Source organism: Mauremys mutica, chromosome 5, assembly GCF_020497125.1.
Source record: "Mauremys mutica isolate MM-2020 ecotype Southern chromosome 5, ASM2049712v1, whole genome shotgun sequence".
Taxonomy (NCBI): domain Eukaryota; kingdom Metazoa; phylum Chordata; order Testudines; family Geoemydidae; genus Mauremys; species Mauremys mutica.
Window position 1 is genome coordinate 32,804,056 of NC_059076.1, and position 17,924 is coordinate 32,821,979.

General features: G+C 40.1%; 1 long non-coding RNA gene across 4 annotated transcripts in view; it reads right to left on the bottom strand.

Moving 5' to 3' along the window:
* LOC123371729 overlaps positions 1-17,339 on the bottom strand; it is an 87,489-nt gene extending 70,150 nt beyond the window's left edge. For 2 of the 4 annotated variants that reach the window (XR_006579925.1, XR_006579926.1), the window contains exons 1-3: positions 17,202-17,339; positions 16,475-16,558; positions 4,988-5,054 (exon numbers count right to left, since the gene is read on the bottom strand). This is a non-coding gene — a long non-coding RNA (uncharacterized LOC123371729). Of the gene's footprint in view, positions 1-815; positions 900-4,987; positions 5,055-16,474; positions 16,559-17,136 lie in introns of all 4 variants that reach the window. The other 2 variants (XR_006579928.1, XR_006579927.1) reach the window with 2 other exon arrangements.
* Between the last annotated feature and the right edge of the window lie 585 nt (positions 17,340-17,924).

Genomic DNA, 17,924 nt, shown 5'->3' on the forward strand with positions numbered 1-17,924 from the left:
AGGGAAGTTGTGGCCAAGGGCAGCTTTAATATGGGTTCATGGGTGCAATTGTACCCACAGAATTCATGAAACCAAGGATATAAAATCAGGCAGACATAATTCTCCCGGGCCTGTGGGGAGGAGAGGCCCCAGGGAATGGGGCTGGACAACGAATGAGCCAGCCCTGCACTACTCCAATAGGCCAGTTCCTGTCCCACAAGGCTGGGCCCAGCTTCCCACTTTGGGCATTGCATCCTGGTGCACAGGGTCATATAGCACCACTCAGGTTTGGCCAGCCACCTTTCTGTCCTGCGGGAGGAACTGGGCCCAGTCCCCTGGGATAGGAGCTGCCATTGCAGGGTGAGTGTGGGGCAGGCAAGCTCTCCATTTCCCCCACCTTGTGCCTTCCCTCTGCATTAGGCTGGGATTAGGGTTGTGGTGGTGGGATGGAAGGTGCTGCTGTGTCTGGTTGGTGTCCCCTTGGCAGTTTAGTATTGTGCGCCCATTGGCGAGCTATATATACCCTTGGCCCTGGCCTTCTTTCACTACAGACTCTAGCCCCCAACCCTTTACCATAGGTGTCTGCCCCTCAAACATTAAACTGCTCTGCTTTCCAGGGCCATCTTTTACCATGCCCAGTCTCTGCCCATTTCTCGGCCTTCTTTCCAGCACTTCCACAGCAAAACCTCCCAGCCTTTTCACATGCCTCTCTCATAGAGTGACCAGATTGCAAGTATGAAAAATCGAGACAGGTGGGGGGTAATAGGCGCCTATATAAGAAAAAGCCTTGAATATCGGGACTGTCCCTATACAATCGGGACCTCTGGTCACCTTACTTTCTCGCTACAGGGAGTCACCGCCAGTCTCAGTTCAGACCCTGGTTCCTGGAGTATTCTGATGATCTGCTGCTCTTCCCAGATCTGTTGATGGGAAGGATGATTCAGTAGTTAGGGCAGTCATCTGGGACTTAGGAAATCCAGACTAAAGTTCCTGCTCTGCTACAGACTTCCTGTGTGATCTTTTGCAAGATAGTTTCTCTGTGTCTCAGTTACCCACCTATAAAATGGGTATAACAGCTCCTTCCTAACTCACAGGGATGTTGTGAGGATAACTACATTAAAGGAATCTGAGGCCTTCAGAGTCCACTGTAAAGAGGGGCAGCAGATGTATCTGCTGCTTATAATTAAAGTCAGTGAAGCCACTGTGACATCAGAGGTAAGTCAACTGATCACTTTCCAGCTTTTCCAGAATAATGAAAAATAATTCCAAAATAATGGAAATGCTAATATAGGATTCACTTAATAGGACAATAATATAATTAATGCCCATCAACATGTTTTTTTGGAAAACGGCTTGTCAAATGAACCTGATTTCATTCTTTGAGGAGATTACAAGTTTTGCTGTTAAAAGTAACTGCATATAGATGTAGTCAGGGCCGGTGCAACCCATTAGGCGACCTAGGCGGTTGCCTAGGGCGCTAGCATTTGTGGGGCGGCATTTCAGGTCCTTCGGCGGCGACCGCAGCGGCCGGATCTTCAGCTGCCCCGGTCGTCACCTGCATTTAGGTGAGGGGACCTGGGGCAGGGGTGTGCTGGGAGGGCCGCCTGCAGCAAGTAAGGGGGGAGTGCGACACGCAGGGGAACCGCTCCCTGTCCCAGCTCACCTCTGCTCCACCTCCTCCCCTGAGCATGCTGCCCCACTCTGCTTCTCTCCCTCCCAGGCTTGCAGCGCCAAACAGCTGATTGGTGCCGCAAGCCTGGGAGGCGGGAGAAGTGGAGCGGCGACGGCGTGCTCGAGGAGAAGGCGGAGCAGAGGTGAGCTGGGGTGGGGAGCTGCCGCACAGCTCCCTGGGCTGGGGGGAGCTGCTGTGAGGGGGGGGCCTCAGGATGGAGGGCTGCCACAGGGCTCAGGGCGGGGGGTGCAAGGTGGAAGTTTCACCTCGGGCGTGAAACATCCTTGCACCCACCCTGGATGTAGTATACTAAGTTTTTGTAAGGTGTTTGATTTAGTACCTCATGACATTTTGATTAAAAAATTTGCACTATACAATATCAACAGAGCACACATTAAATGGATCAAGAACTGGCTAACTGACAGATCTCAAAAAATCATCAGTGGCAGATCATCATCAAATAGGAGGGTTTCAGGTGGTGTTCTGCGGGGATCACTACTAAGCTTGATGCCACTGAACACTTTCAGCAACTGTCTAGAGGTCAATATAAAATAATTGCTGATAAAAGTTATGGATGACAAAGACTGGACGAATGGTAAATAATGAGAAGAACAGGGCAGTCATACAGAGTGATCTGGATTTCCTGGTCAGCTAGGACAATTCAAAGAAAAGGCATTTTACTTCTACCAAGTTATACATTTAGGAACAAGGAATGCAGGTGCTGCATCCTTGGAAGCAGTGACTCTGAAAAGGATTTAGGGACCATAGTGGACAAGCAACTTAACATGAACCCCCAGTGCAATTCTGTGGCAAAAGGGCTAATATGATTCTTGGGTGTATAAATGGGGGAGTAATGAATAGCAGAAGGGATATGATTTTACCTTCGTATACAGCATTGATAAAATGAATACGGTGTACAGTTCAGGTTTACACATTTTTAAAAAGATGTTGACAAATTAGAGAGGGGACAGAAAAGAGCCACAAAAAATGATTTAAGAGCTGGAGAAAATGCCTTACAGTGGAAGGTTTAAAGAGCTCTATCTATTCAGCTTATCAAAAAAGCAATCAAGAGGTGACTTGATTATGGTGTCTAAATACCTTCTTGGGGAGAAAATGCAAGGTACTAAAGGAATCTCATCTGATGGAGAAAGGCACAACAAGAATCAATGGCTGGAAACTGAAATCAGATAAAAATCTGTGCCATATTTCCATTTTGAATTTAACAGTGACAGTGATTAACCATTGGAACAAACTACTCAGGGAAGAGAGAGTTTCTCCATCTCGGAGTCTTCAAATCAGGAATGGATGCCTTTTCTGGAATAGATGATTTAGCCAAACACAAGTTAAAAGCCTGTGATACAGAGGAGATCAGACTAGATGATCTAATGGTCACTTCTGGGCTGAAGCTTTATGAATCAATCACATGTTTCAAGACTTCTCAGTGGTAGATCAGTTGTCCTAATTGTCACTGTTCTTTAGCGGTTCAATGGCTGTGTTCTAGCTTGAGCTTGAAAGGTTCCTTATGCTTCTACTGCTTCAGCTCCACTGTGCCTCTAGGCACAGCAGCAGAAGTACAAGGGAAGCCCATCAAATGTAGAGACTCTGGGACAGGGCTTCCCCCACCCTTCTTCACTAATACAGCCTTCTACACCCATAAAGTCAGTTGCAAATTAAGAACCAAGTTCACCAGAACACTTTGGCAGTTTTGCACTGTTCAAGCAACACAAAGCATCTGAAAACCCAGATTAACTGCCTAGTACCCTGTATACACTGGACACTTTGCATCTTTGCACTTTGAATAGTCCCTTGAAAGGTTTTTTTTTAAATGCTTTACATAGCTTCAAATCCATAGAAATAATGTTTGGTCGCATCCACTGTGTGTTTCTTGTTTAGTATTTAAATATGAAGTTACTTTAAAACAAAGGACATTCCAAGACCAAGAAAAGAAAAAAAAAAGAAACTATTAACATGAAGTTGAGGTTGAAAGTACATATCAGTAACAAAAGGGTAAAGAGACATCACAGGGATGCCGTAATTATCCATGTAACAGGGGCACTCACCTCTTGAACACCTCTGCAGGCTGCTGACCAACATTCCTGGGTCTTCCATCACTTGGGCCTCCGGCCAAGTCACAACGTTCAAATAAACCCCTTCTTGTGTAGTAAAGAGTTCAGTAAATGAATAGTTCCATTGCCATCAATAGGGTCTTCACACGTGGCTCTGGGCCCTTTAAATTCAGCTCTTTGTCCAGGCTCTCAAATAAGCCCTGTCACCTTCTTGGGGTTTATGCCATTGTGGCCAATTGGGGAGCCTGGGCTCACCCACTATTCTGAGTTACAACACAGAGATACTATAAACAGCAGCTACGCACTGCTCAATTTCAATCTATTACTGCTACTTCCCTGGGCCTCTTCCTACCTCATCTCAGGGTTAAGGTTCTTACATTCCCTCTCTCTCTCTCTCTGCAAACCCTGCTTAAGAAAATACAGCCAGAAACAACCCTGGTTATCCCTCCAGGTCCTTTGGCCAGAGAGGAACACCCTTCTAATCCCAGACAGGAACTGAGCTGCTAAGCCCCAGCAGCTCTTTTTATCTGAGCCTGCTAGGCTCTGATTGGCTGCTTTGTGAGGCCTCTCTAGACAGGCCTGGAGGACCCACCTTAGCTGCTCCTTTCTTGAGGCAGGGTGTAGTAGGACTGTGGGGTATTCTGTAGAGAGCTGCAAAGGCCAGGTACACCCATCACAATCCCCAAACCAATTTTAGGCAGGCAGACAGAATTTGAAGAGTGAGAATTTAAAGAAAGAGTCTGGGGCATCACTCATTCTCACAGTCACACAAACCTTCCATCACCAAAAAAAGAGCAATCCCCTTGTCCCAGTCTTTGACACCACCCATCATATATCCACTGTCGGACCAGACTCCACACAACAGCTGGAAGAAACCAACATCTGTTGGGAGACTTATCAAGAAAAAAATGTTTAAAATCTTTCACAAAAATATTTCTTGTTTGTTGATCAGCTCTATAAAATACCACCACAAAGTCTTACCTAAGGAATTAATCATTTTGTGCTCATAGTTGCATATTTTTCCACACAAAATTATTTGATTGCACCAAGACATAAATTTTGCAAACACAATTTTTAATGCCATTATTTGAAAATCTGGCCCTGGATGCATAAAAGAAAAATATAAAAGACTGTAACAGGATTTCTGGAAGCAACTCTGTGATTTAGAAAAGGGAAATCATTGATCAGTGGACTTCACATTATGTTGCGATTAGATGTGGCAAACGTGTAGGGATCACTGGGGAACCAAATGCAATGAATAAATACTCACTTTCTCCTCTTATGCATAAATCTCACATTGAATGTTGCAGGTTAATCGGCCCCATTACATCTGGCAGCTGTGAAGAGAACGAGCAGAGCAGATAAGGCCATTATTTGTTAGGGACAGGTAGTCTGATATAATTAGCTTAAAATTGTGGTAAACAGCGGTATAGTATACGGAATATAATAGGTGATTTCCAGTTTAAAATGGAGGAGTCCTAGAAATTTCAGCTTCCACAAGTCAATATTTTATTAACTAATATTTATGAGATTTCTTAAAATGTAGATTATAAAAAGGTAAAAACGAAAAGCTATCATGTGATTTCTAACACCTAATAATATTGCAAATTGCAGCCACCAGAACTGGTTTGTGCTAGTCCTCCTTGTGTTCAATACAAGCCATTCATGCAGCCATGATGTTGTTTAAACATGGCCTTCTCTCACCTGTATAGGCCTATACCCTTTTATCCCTATTTATCTATTGAGTTATACATGCTGCAATCATCATTAGAGTATCTGAGCACATTAGCATATTCCTTCCAGGTTTCATGTATGGTGTATTAATGTCATTGTCATCAGATCCCTTGGTCTACTTGTTTTGAAATGAATGTAGTGTTAACATACTTTAGGACTGGGCAGATGGCTTTGTAATAATTTCTGAACCTGGTCTATATTAATGGGTATGTTCTTCCTTCTGAAAACATGAATATTTACATGGGCTGTGCTGGATTTGACACTGAAAATTTGAGTTTCAAAGATTAGCTCCCATTTAGGCACTAAAATAAGATTTTGGTGCCTAAATGAGAGTTGAGTTCTTTTGAATGTCTGGCCCTTTTGTGGATCCCAAGCATCTGAAAATCTGGCCTTGTGTGACAACCTCTGCTTTTAGATACCTGCACACAACAACCATGAAAGTCAATAAGAGCAGTACAACTATCTTGCAAAGAGCTCTGAAGAGAAATCTCACAGATCAGACGAAGTCCTCATTTACCACTCTGTTGGACAGAAATAAATTATAACTTTATTCCAGAATTAATGCCTCTAACTTATTTGGGACTTAACCCTTTCTGTTTTCTGTCCCCATGAAATTATCTCCCTATTACCTTGCTCAAAGCATTTGTCTCTCCATTACTCATAATTATTCCAATGTGCCTCTTTTCTGCCCTTTTATTTCCACTAAGTCAGCTATAATTACTAAGCGGTTTCTTGTCTTAGACATCACTGCATCACGAAGAGCAATAGACCTTTATCAGGCTATATAGTTAATCTTACCCATAATGACAGAACTTATAATATTCTAACATCAAATCCATTTTACAGCTCATTTTGGAGCTCTGGGGTTAGTTGTAACAGTGATGGCTCCTATGAGATGAGATTAATGTATCTTTTACAAAACATGTAAAACATTACTTCAGCTAAGTTTTGCTAGCAATTTTAATATTGCACACTACTTCAATCACTGTGGTACCTACAATACAATACACAGCAATAAGGAAAACATTTTATGAGTCTTCATACTGATGCTGAAAATACTCCTTCCCTGGGTGTTTTTGTTTGTTTGTTGTTGTTATGTACTCATGCTGGGAGATTTAAAAAGTCATTATGAAGGTTTCAGTTTTAATTCTTCTTAAATCTGATCAACAAAAAGACATAGATCCTTATTGATTTCCCGACAGTTTAATGAATAGGACCCTTAAAAATGGTTTCTCTTTATTAGCTGTATGGAAAAGAAAACAAAGTAGACTCATGGCAGCCCCTTGAGGGAAAATAGTAAATAGTACTGCATGTAAGCAAGTTTGTAAATCTAAATTTAATATGCTTGTAAGCAACCTGAAGAACTAATTCGTTATAATTTAGCTCTTGGAAATTGCCACTGCAACTTGGATTTATGGAGTCTGATAAGAATAAAAAACAGCATAGATTAAGAGCAGATGGGTCCTAACCCGAACAGTGGATCTGAACCTCTTTGAACTTTGGGGGCATTAGATACGGTCTCAAGTTTTGGCTTTGGTTCATCTCCATAAGAATGCACAAAACCAGAATTCATGTCCAAACTTTTAGAGTGTTGTAAGCTAGATCTGACCTTCGAGGACTTGATCTGTAGCTTATGTTGAACAAGTTCTTTGCTGAACTTCAGTGCAGGATTTAGGGTTTATAAAACACCAAGCAAATGTATAAAGAAAAAAACTCTTTAAGTCGGTGAGGAAGAGTATAGTTCGTGTTTTCAGGAACAATGGACAAAAATTACACAGACGTGTAAGCAAGTTCAGTATAGACGCAATGAGAGCAACTGTTCTCTGGTCTATTTTTCTCCCTCTGTGGTCAAGACTCTGATAAGAATAAAAAACAGCATAGATTAAGAGCAGGTGGGCCCTAACCAGAACAGTGGATCCAAACCTCTTTGAACTTTGGTTGTTTTAGATATGGTCTGAAGATTATCATTCGGTAATGTAAGCTTTTTTTTTTTTCAGTTTATACAACTTTATCTTGTATAGCATTTTTCACACAAACTGTATCCCACAATGATATTTCTTAATGTATAGAATAGTTACAAAGATTTAAACTGATTTTTTTCCCTAGTTAGAGCCATATTACTCCACTGATGTCACTGGGCCTTGTAAATGGTAGTTGTACTAGAAAACTTCATCACTTTAATGCTCATTGACGCTGAAGTTTTAATGAATTAGCACAAATGACCCCTTTGACTCTGTTTCCGAGTAATGGCTCCCTGATCAGCATAACCTTTGCAGGGGCTATTATTCTTCCAGGCAAAATACCACTAACTTCTCTGGGGTAGGACTAAGCCTCTCACTTCCACAACTGTAGGTTTACACCCCTTTCAGCTTCCTCTGAGTCTCTTTTCTGCTCCCCTGGTTTCCAAACTTCAGAGGCTGTCTTATTGACCCCACATCTTCTACAGTGTCTTCACCCAACAGCCCCCCATTCTTCCAATTAGAAGTCACAGGTTGTTTGGGATGCAGGTCAGGGATAAGGCAGTGACAATTCATTCTAACAGTTACTAGGGTGGGAGGGGCTTCTATGTTGAGGAGTCAATTATTTGTCACATATGCAATGAAATCAGCCATACTGCAACTCATTAAACTAGATATGAAGCACAGAATGGAAATATGAAGGTTACCCTGCCCTTAGGGACATCTGAGAAGCCTGTATGTATAAAATCTCCCTTAGAACTATTGGGCATAAGACAGCCAAATAATTATATAAATTATGAGCCCTTGGACTCCTTGACTTTAATAGGAGCTAAGTTGCTAAATCTTTGTGTACTGCTTCAAAATTTAGGGCAATGGGAAATGCATGGCCAAAATTGAACCAAAAATTATCATAACCAAATATTTTAATTGTCATATTAGCACTTATTCACCAAGATTGTTAAAAATTATAGTGGCAAAAAACATAGGCACCTTTACATCATTGCTAGACAATCTACAGTACAACTTACAACTAAAGCAACCACTCTTAGAAACAATTAAAGTATCAATGTATTTAATAAATGGCTGCTGGAATGAATGATCTAGGTACCAAAGATACCTATAAAAATCCATAAAATCTGAGATTTTCACATTCTAAAAAAGTAGAAGTCAGCACATCAAGAGCTCACCTAAACCTAATGATTTCCATAATATCTGCACCCTAACTGAATCGTTTAAATATTCTGAGTACTATTAATATTTAGACCTGGATAGAATGTCACTAGTTTTCATAAAGCTTGTGGATTTAGGAACCAATGAAGACGCTTATGTCAGGAAAGTGGGCATAACCCAACAACCTTGTGAGGAGATTACTGTCTCCTGGAGAGTTTTACAATGGCTGGAATTGGGAAAAAGACTGCAGAGCTTTCAGCAGTATCTCTTCCTCCCCATTTTAGTAAAAGCAAAGAAAGCATCTGGATCCCTCTCTTCTACTTGGCAGTTTCTTCCTGAAGTTGCTGACTTAAGCACAAACAAGCCAAAGCAGCTGCTGCTGATTTTAAAGAAACTACAAAAGTCCATCACTTGGTAGTGAAAGAAATGTTAAATGTGAATCTGAGCATTTTTGTCTATCTTGTTTAGTTTAGGTTTTGATGTATTTTTAAACATTGTACATTTTTTTTAAACAAGACAATCTAAAAATACAAATATTTTAAAAGCCAGGAGATCTAGCAAGGCATATCTGTCAAGAGTACATCTAGCCAAATGGACCTTCTTTGTGGTGGGTGAGTTTGGGGGCTACTTTTTTTCTTTTACATAATTCCAAAGCTTATTGTTAATGAAAACCCAGCGCAAAAGGCAACTGTTTCTCAGGAAGTGAGTATGAATAAAGGACACAAATTAAGGTCTGAATTCTGTTCCAGGTAGCACAGCAGAGGAGGGACTTAATGACACATCACAGATAGTTGTGTGGGATGAAAACAGGCTCTATAAACCCTCCAAGTAACAATCGCTCTCCTGGGTTGCTCTAGGGCTAGTGCAACAAGGCACTGAATCTTGCATTGGGCAGATTGCAATGTCACGATACAGCCCTATAGGATTAATTCAGATTTATTTAGCTCCAGGCATTCTCAGAAGGGTTTACAATTACTCCTAATGTGCTATTTACCTCTACTATAACTAGCAGTTCCTCTGAAATTTCAGGAAAGCCACAGCAATGGCCTCCAATCCTGATTGTATTGCCAAACTGCTAGCTACTTACAAAAGAATATCAGACAGACATTGAGAATTGCTTCTCCAAATGGAAGAAGTTGAAACACTCCTTTTGAAAGCTTTCAACTTTTCTTATGGGAAATCTTCTGACAGTTAATCATTCTGAAAGGCTTGTTAAGAGAAAGTTGTAAATCCATTACATAATACTTGGAGTGAATACGACATTTGTATTGGTAATTCAAGTCTTGCTAGTATTACAATAGAGTGGAGTGATTTCCTGTTATCTGCTGATGATTATTACAAATTCCATCATTTATGCCGGTTATTCAGAGTATCATTTGTTTCCATTTTAGGCTTTGACAATAAGTAATTCTATCAAGTACAACATTTGTGGTAGAATACCCAGCAAGTAGAATTTCATCAATCCAAGGTAAATCTGTGGAGCATGGCATCTAGGGAAACCATGGCAATTCAACAAGCTTTTAACCAGAGGGTCTAAGACAGATACATAGCTAGCTTGCAGCAGATGACAAATTCCAGAGCTTTTTATCTGGAGCCTGTAGCTTTCAACCATGTTCAATTCTTGTGGTCACAGATGTTTTCTTGAATCATTTTTCTGAGGAGCAGGAGAGGAAGTTTTCTGGTCCAGGAGTGAAAACAATAACAGAAGAACAGTAGCCACATTTTATCACACTAATGAAGCACATGTGCCAATTTGCTGTACAGCTGTGTTCTTTACAGGCATCTAATTTTGTTTTCACTAAGGCCTGTTGTAGCCACAAGACATTAATATTTCTTTGAGTGTGTGCAAGAGCATAGTATTGGCTTCAAGGACTGGTGAATTGATTGTATTATATTGCATAACCCAAATCGCCAACCACAGCTCAAACTGAACTGAACTCAAATTTTGGGGGGAAAAAGTCAACTTTAAAAAATAAAAAATGTTCATGTTCCCAGTGTTGGTTAGTGCTGGAAGTGGAAGATCTGCAATACTGCAAGAAAGCTATTTCATTACCGTATATTTCCCGTCATGCAAAACCAGAGAATTCTTGAATTCCACAATAAAGACTAATTCCATGAGATTTTTAGCCCAATTTTCAAATTAAAGGAGTTTGGCTACATTCATATAAGTATCTAAATTTAGGGATGTTTATCCAAATCTAAAATCCAACCGTTTCGAAGTTAACCCATTATGGATCTGTGATGCTGTATGATTGAATATGACCATTTATATCATTGATATTGCCACTGTTATACAATTGCAACAAATCTTGTACAAAAATAGGTCATGTGAGGTGTCGATGGAAAAGTTATGATTTGCTAAGTATGATTATCCTGTTTAAATGCATGTATCATTTTTGTATCTGAAGTTATGAATACTGGCTATGTACGGGCATCCTACATACAGTGAAACCACACTATAATGCGATGTTTGGGGTCCAAAAAATTCCATTGCGCTAAATGCGGGGTCACGGTATAACGGGGTTTCAAGCCTGTCAGTTTAAGTCAGTGGTCCCCAACCTGGTGCATTGATGTGCGCCGCCTAGTGCCCCTAGCGCCTAGTGCCCAGCAGGGGAGAGAAGCCGCGACTCCGCACCTGCCGGGGACAGAGAACTCCGAGGCTGCGGGTGCCAGTGCTCTCTGTCCCTGGCAGGTGCGGGGCCGTGGCTTCTCTCCAGCTTCAAGAGCTGAAGTTGTGTAACTCAGATCAATCTCCCCCCTGCCCCCAACTGTAGACCAGGCAAGCGAGTGAGAATTAATGAGTCTGCTCTACAGCATTAGCTAAGAGCCCTATGGCTTTTAGTTCATGCAGCAAAGGCTCATGCACTAAGCTCCAAAGAGCCCAGGTTCAATCCCGCCCACTAACGACCGGGGTCTGTCAGTGTTACAAGTGGGGACTCATCCGGGATTTCAACTGGGAAGTCTCTAAAGCTTAAGCCATGCTTCCTCAGCAAGGGGAAGTATGTAACCCACACACCTTTTGGGTGTGGTGTTCTGTCCCATCTAGTGGCACCAAGACCACTTAGAGAGAGAGATTAATGAGTCTGCTCTACAGCCCTAGCTAACAGCCCAGGCTGTAGAGCAAATGCATTAATCTCTCTCTCTAAGTGGTCTTGGTGCCACTAGATGGGACAGAACACCACACCCAGAAGGTGTGTGGGTTACAATGGCAAAGGATATAAAAGACCCCTGAGATATCTCCATTTTGCTTCTTTCCTGCCCTGATTCTCTGGACTGTGGATTTACAACTAAAAGGAGCATTTTCAGCTATGAACTGAGGACCTTCCAATCTTTTGGAAGTTACCAGAAGGACTTTATAAGCCAGCTTGTTTATTCTATCACTGCTACAAACCTGATATAAGGACTTTGCAATTATTTGTGTATATATGATCTATTAATCCTTGTCTTCTTTTCTTTTATTATTAAACCTTCAGTTTTTAGTGACTAAAGGATTTGTATCAGTGTGGTTATTGGGTAAAATGTGAGTTATATATTGCCCTGGATAAGTATCTGATCTTTTGGGATTAGAAGGACCCTTTATTTGGTTCAATTGGTTTTCAGTAACCATCATAGAGTTCAGTGTCTGGATGGTGAGCCAAGGGCTGGAATGCCTAACGAGACTGTATTGTTGGCTTCTTGTTAACCAATGCGGCGAGACAGAAGTTTACTTTTGTTACTGGCTTGGTATAATCTAATAGAGAGTAATCACCAGTTTGAGGTGAGTCCACCCTATTTCTCAGCAGTCTGTCCTGAATTTGGCATTCTCAGCTGTGACCCACTGAGGAACGGTGACAAGATCTTCCCTTTCTTTCTTACGCTCATATGACTCATATGTTAAGTAAAGATCTCGTGGAGTTGCTCAACAAAAAATGGTTATCTTACTATGAATTTTCTTATATTACATTTTTAGCATGCTTAGTGCATTTCTTATGGATCGCAGGTAAAGTACCTATTGCTTATCCCTTGCATGATGGGAGTTTCTAAATTTGAATGCTTTAATAACAGTTCAACAGTTTCTGAGGCGTACCCTTACCTTTCCTCACAGTAGTCTTCAGATTAAGAAAATAAGAAGAAATGAGAGCATGTACTGTCCCTCCTTTACTAAAAAGTAGAAGAGATTTTGGTGGCCAAAGTTGTTTTAATTAGACAGAAAATAACTATTTGAGTTGGATACACCATAAAACTATAACTAGCTTTTAAAATTACTGCTAACAAGCAAATTAGCTGTAGTATGGAATGGCAGCAGATCAATAACAACAGTAAAACTACACAGTTTTTGCTGATCGCATATTGTCTGTGAATGCAAACTGTAAAAGGGGTCCCCACAGGCCTCGCAACAATAACCTACAAAAGAATGAGACACACAGGCTATTGAGCTTAAAGATGCTTCAATTTCCCTTGACAGCTTGCTCTTGTCACATCAAACCACCTATTAGTCACAAACTCGCACAACTAAGAATTCTCAGGCCTCTTGAGTCTCCTGTCATCTTGAAAGAGGTAATACCAATGAAAGGCACTGGTTCCTCTTGTAACATGTTCAGTTTATTGTTTTTCAATGGCTAAAGCAATTTATGATGTTGCCATCACATACAAATAAGTTTGTACATACTTACTTCAGCAAAGGACAGGGAAACCCATTGCAAATGACTGAATTTTGAGAATTAAAGCTCGTTAGTGAACACATACAATTTAAAGACATAATGATAAAGCATCACAAAATAGTATTTCCTCTATTTTGACAACTGTAGTTTGCTTTACTTATTTATTAAAATGCTTAATATATTACAAAATATTCTGTACTATTGTATATTTTGGGGAAAGAAATAATTAAGCCATAAGCAACATGAGACCTCATTACAGAACAGTGGTATAATATTTTTTTTCCTAAGAGATGGGAAGAGACTGCCACTTTTTGCCTGAATGTACATTTTAACAGTGTGACTAGTGAGGTACTGTTGTACTTCAAAAGAAAGTGTTATAATGTTCTATTCTTAAATACTTGCGAATTTTACCTAAGAAAGAACTAGTATCTTTAGTACCTCCGTATCTTTAGTATTCCCATGTTCATTACTCTACTCACTATAGGAAATATCTTAAATACTGCAGATACTTATTTAGTTATGTGATGCAACTGATAAGTTTTCAATAACTATCACTGTAGACATATTTTCCAATTAATTTACAAATACTGCAGTCAAATTCAGGCTTTAGCCTATTTCTTATGGTTCGTGCAATCTACAAATGAGTTAAACATTTTCAGTGTTGTATCTGTGTTGGTCCAAATGTAACATATTACAATCCAGGGAAGTATTTGCCTTTATGTCAATGATAATATATTTATATGTCAGTGCAGCAAGATAAAAGATAAGCCATTGTATTTATAATGGGAGACTAAAAGTTATTAAAGCTTCATTTCAGTTTAGAAATTGGACATATATCAAGAAGGCACAATCTGGGGGGGATGGAGTGAAAATGTGACAGATGGCGATGCTTTCTATATTCCTGTAATACAATCATTTGCGTATGTGCATAGAAGGTTGGTTCGGTTGGAATGCAGGGTTCAGACAATTCTAAACAGCAGCTATTCCACTCCTTTAATCAGTCACTCACAGCTGTCCTGATAATTATACTATTAATTGCTCAGTTTGTAAATTTTAAGTGACTTCTCTATGGATGTTTTTCCTTTGAAAATGTAAGACAATAGCAACAGCAATCAATAGACCTTCAATATGAAGTTTGATTCTCTGTCAAAAGCTCCTTTTAATTATATTCATTGAGCTGCAAACTGTGTTCCAGAGTCCTTGAAATACAAAATGTTTGTGGGACCTTCAGCAGCAACGGAAAAACATTTAGCCACAGACACTCACTATAAACAACTATTAGATAATTAATAACTAGTAGATTCTATGCACCGAATATTGCAGAGGTCCTGTGGAAAAAGTAGTATGTGACCATGTAATTAAAGACTATCATAAAGCATATGCACAAAGCAAACTTTATTTTGGCACTTTCTAACTTTTGAGTGCTTGACTTAGCAACCTTAATGTTCTTTTGATATAGCTTTTTGTGTTTATGTGTCTAACAAGTAATAATTTGTTAAAGTAACAGCATTCATTATAGGGTGTACCATTTTGCAAAATGTACCCTGTAGAAGGTTGGTCTCCCTGAGCTGACAGTTAGTGGGAACTCTTTCTATGTAGGTAACTCAAATTCAATAAGAGCTCTGTCTAGATGGCCTGCTGTGCTCTGGATTAGATTCTGAGCCCTGAGAACTGACTTTATGGAATAAGACAGGACTGGATTGAGCTACTACTCCTGCTGATGCTGGTGATGATGGAGCAGCAACAGCTGCTGACTGACTTTGTGGAATCAGACCAGATAGCAGCTGAGCAGGTGGAACTGACTTCTTGAAACTGAAGGTGGTAGCTGCAGGTCGGAGCAGGACGAGATTTCACTGGTGGGCTTCACTGGACTAGGACAGACCAGCAGAGGAGAACCACCCTCTGATGCCTGTTGACCATCACTGAGTATTTCTGGGACTGAGGGATTGGCCATACCCCTAATACACTGTTTGGGGTTTGCTAATTTATACAAAAACATTTGGCTATTGTGTTTTTCCCAGATAAAAGGTATTTGTGATATTCTATTCCCAAGGTCTCCTGAGTGTAAGTGGGGAAGAAATACCCCTAAAGGGGACTAGGAGATTTAAAAAGATTTTAGGTGAGGGCTTGTGCCATATTTTATTTATTTTAGAAAGGATCCCCTAGACATATTATTGAACCTAGCCCTGGTTACTGCCATTTGATACCTGCCAGAAGGTTACAATTAATCACTAACATTTAATAGCAATGGTGAAGCTTGGTATGAGGAATCTGATAAATCCAGACTGACCAGCTAATCTACCACTATGGTAAATGTTTTACAGACTCCTGCAGGCAACTGCATAAAGCACATTGCACAAATTCAACCCAATGAATAAGTCGTCATATACACAAGCCCCATTAAAATCACACCAGCCAATCAGATAGGAGATCAGAGATGGACAGCATCTGAATAATGCATATAAAAGTCAGGACAGCAAACACATCCTCTTGCAAGTGGGTGAGAGAAAGAGGAAGTGGTTAATTGAAACCCTCTCCTTCTGCTCGGCATCCATCTACCCAATCAGACCCCATAGTGGAAGGGACAAGCCATCAGTCTTGAACTCATGGAAGGGAGTGGGCAAATGTAAAGATGCACAAACTCAAAGAAGGGAGAAAGAGGGAGCTAAAGATTAGAGGCAATACTTTCCTGTCTCTGAAGGACCCTTGAGTGTCTATTTCTGGGTCAGACCCATGAAGAACCTATTACAGCAAGCAGAGCTAGTATCTTTCTTAGAATACTCTATAGCTACTTTGCAGCAGGTGGTAAATATCCACTATTTGCCTGTGGTGAGTTACTGTGAACCCTAAACTTCCAATGAAGTGAATTAAATTAATTCAGCCTCATTGTGGGGCAGAGGATTGTAAATTCTGTAGCTACTTCATTCTAACTAGAGAATTAAGATGTATATGGAATTAAATATGGAAATAAATAATACAACCAGTACAGTGGTCCCTGTCTTATTTATTTGACATTAAACTCAGTTAGTGTTATACTGGACTCATTTTCAGTTTTCAATATGCCAAAGATTTTTGTACTGTCAGGATATCATCTTGGAACAGATCATCAGCTTGTGACCAACTCTCACAAGCCTGAAGTCAATAGCAATCCACCAAATTACACCAGCTGAAGAGATGACTTGTATGTGTCTTAATGTAATCACTCTGGTCATTAAATTTAAGTATCAGGCATTTTCCAACATCATTGTTAAATACCTTCTGTTTCCCTTTCAGCTTCCACTAGGCTGTGTCTTCATTCCATGCTGAGATATAGGAGATGCTATATCCACCTTACCTCCCCTGAGAATGGGAAACAAGTAAAAGTCACACAGATATTGTGCACCACACTTACATTTTAAAAAACAATTTAACAGACTAGTAACAGATGCTTTAATCACAATGTTGCACATAGTAACCATTCACTTTTGCCACATAGTTAACCTGTAATTACTGTGAATTTGCATGGGGGCCTCATATCCTAGACATGTAGCAGGAATGTTGGCCAAATCGTTTTTTTTCCCTGTTGAGGTTGCTACTTCTTTGTTTCTAAAGCGGAATCAAGCATTTACTCAGCTTCTAAAATATATATTTTGAGCTATTTACTAAGAAATTAACAGGCATATCTGTCAGGGGACAGTTAATATATGTCATTGAGTGTGGTTTTAAAAAATAAAACTATCTACATGATTTGCAATATAGTTCATGGGTTGTCAATTCTTGCTCCAAAATCCTGTTGGCTAACATTTCTAAACAATAAATTTCACTGAAGGTATGTTTGTTCCACACACACAAAAATGTTTGGTTTGGGAATAAAAATTGTTTGGTTGACCTCTGATAATGTATCAAATGACTGTCTAAGACATTTTACTGAAACTCACTTCAATTTAAATCAGGTGTCTATGAAAAATAAGAACATTTTGTCCAGTCAGGACTACTTCCTTACTATATTCCCACTGGGCAGCAGTAGCAGCAATTGCCACAGAGCTCAAAGGTACTGGAGATAGACAAGCATCCTATCCTTGCTGCAGTACGACCATTACCAGACACCATCCCCACCTTAACCTCCCAACTACCCTTTAACCACTACGCATTTAGAACTCTGGTGAGTTTCTTCTGAATGGCTAATACTTTTCATCCCTTTGTGATGTAAATTTCCTATAGTCAGCTCAAGGTCTGTGATGAACTATATTCCCTTAAGCAAGGAAATTCAGAGCTGTACATGGATATTGCAGGGTTCTCTGAATAGTTAATGACTGTATATGTCCTCTGTGCCCACACAAAGCATGGGTTGCAGATGATATTTTGGCTTTAAGGAATTATTCTATAAGGTGCTCAGTGCCCCTTGTGAGCTCATACTTCAAGGTTCTAAAGAACCTCAACCCCAGTTCAAGAGACTAGGAATTAAAGATACTCAGCATCTCAAAGTTCTTGGATTGGATCATATCACCATAGTATCTAAGTAGCTCCTTTGTATTTTCTCCCTCTCACAGGATCTCCCATCTTACAGGATCAGACCTTAAACTGAGAGGTTCTTTTGTCTGTTGAATTCACTCTTACAATACTATTATTTTCAAATGTGTGAATTATTTTAAAGGTGTTTTATTCTGTTGGTGAGTTTGATGCATAATTTGTCATTTTACAAGGTAAAAGAAAAAAAGACAAAGAC